This window comes from Chrysemys picta, unplaced genomic scaffold (assembly GCF_011386835.1).
Source record: "Chrysemys picta bellii isolate R12L10 unplaced genomic scaffold, ASM1138683v2 scaf1253, whole genome shotgun sequence".
Classification (NCBI taxonomy): Eukaryota; Metazoa; Chordata; order Testudines; family Emydidae; genus Chrysemys; species Chrysemys picta.
The window spans coordinates 478-2,500 of NW_027053960.1; positions in this window are offsets into that span (position 1 = coordinate 478).

Here is a 2,023-nt window from a genome sequence, read left to right on the forward strand (position 1 = left end):
CCTCCTTCCCTGGGCGTCCCCTCCTCGGAGGCGTCAGGTTCCATTCCCCCCCCCCCCCCAGACTTCCAGGGGCCCGATCCAGTCGGCCGGGAGGCAGTCCCTCGCTGCGGCCGGGGAGGGTGAGCCCAGGGCGGCCTGGTCCATGTCTCTAGTGGGCCCGATCCTTTTTTTTTTTTTCGAGCTCCGGGGCCAGGCCCGCCCGGGCAGCCCTCCTCGGAGGCGTGGGGCGATTTCCCCCCGCCCCCAGACTTCCAGGGGCCCGATCCTGTCGGCCGGGAGGCAGTCCCTCGCTGCGGCCGGGGAGGGTCAGCCCAGGGCGGCTTGCCTGCCGTGCGAGTCCCCTCTCGGCCACCAGGTCAACCCCGAGTCGAAAGGGCTGAAAAATTTTCAGAGTCCCCTCCCGGGCACCAGGTCAACCCGTGGAATCGAACGGGTTCACCTGCTGGCCGGTTCGCTTTCCGGCCACCAGGTCAACCCGTGGAATCGAAAGGGTTCACCTGCTGGCCGGTTCGCTTTCCGGCCACCAGGTCAACCCCTAGGTTTTAAGGGGGGGGGACGCCAGGTGGCCTCTTTCCCGTCCGGTCACCAGGTCAACCCGGATCTCCCTCCTTCCCTGGGCGCCCCCTCCTCGGAGGCGTCAGGTTCCATTCTTTTTTCCAGACTTCCAGGGGCCCGATCCAGTCGGCCGGGTGGCAGTCCCTCGCTGCGGCCGGGGAGGGTGAGCCCAGGGCGGCTTGCCTGCCGTGCGAGTCCCCTCTCGGCCACCAGGTCAACCCCGAGTCGAAAGGGCTGAAAAATTTTCAGAGTCCCCTCCCGGGCACCAGGTCAACCCGTGGAATCGAACGGGTTCACCTGCTGGCCGGTTCGCTTCCCGGGCACCAGGTCAACCCGTGGAATCGAAAGGGTTCACCTGCTGGCCGGTTCGCTTTCCGGCCACCAGGTCAACCCCTAGGTTTTAAGGGGGGGGACGCCCGGTGGCCTCTTTCCCGTCCGGTCACCAGGTCAACCCGGATCTCCCTCCTTCCCTGGGCGCCCCCTCCTCGGAGGCGTCAGGTTCCAGTCTTTTTTCCAGACTTCCAGGGGCCCGATCCAGTCGGCCGGGAGGCAGTCCCTCGCTGCGGCCGGGGAGGGTGAGCCCAGGGCGGCCTGGTCCATGTCTCTAGTGGGCCCGATCCTTTTTTTTTTTTCGAGCTCCGGGGCCAGGCCCGCCCGGGCAGCCCTCCTCGGAGGCGTGGGGCGATTTCCCCCCCCCACCCCCAGACTTCCAGGGGCCCGATCCTGTCGGCCGGGAGGCAGTCCCTCGCTGCGGCCGGGGAGGGTCAGCCCAGGGCGGCCTGCTTGGCGGCCGGGTCCATGTCTCTAGTGGGCCCGATCCTTTTTTTCCCTTTTCCGGCTCCGGGGCCCGGGGTGCTCGGGTAGCCCTCCGCGGTGGCGTCGGCCAATTTTTTTTAAAATCAGACTTCCGTGGGCCCGATCCTGACGGCCGGGAGGCAGTCCCTCGCCGCGTCCGGGGACGGCGAGACGCTCGGCCACCGGGTCAACCCGGAGGAAGCGGGCTGGGGGGAAAAAAAAAAAAAAAAGTTTTCCAAGTCCGAAAAATTTTCAAAGTCCCCTCTCGGCCACCAGGTCAACCCCTTTGGAGCGAATGGGTTGACCTGACGGCCGGTCGTCTCGCGGATGTCCGGAAGGGGTCGCCCCACGCCGTCTCGGCCGACCGAGGGAACCACGAGGTGGCGCCCGGTTCCAGTTTCGTACCGCCGAAGGCGGGGCTTTGGCTTTTTCGACCTGCCTTTCGAGGATTGTGTGAGGAGATTTCTGAGGACAGGTTTTTCAGAGCCTGTGAGAACCGGAGCTCAGCCTAGGGGATCAATCCGAGTATTGTACCCGACCCTGCCCGGCGTGGGAGGGGGGGAGCGGGCCCGTTTGAGGGCGGAGGCCAGCACCCGGCCCTCCGCCGAGACGGCCCGCTTTTCCCGGCTCTTAGCTCACGGGCCCCGCAGCGGCCGGGAGCCGAGCTCCGAGT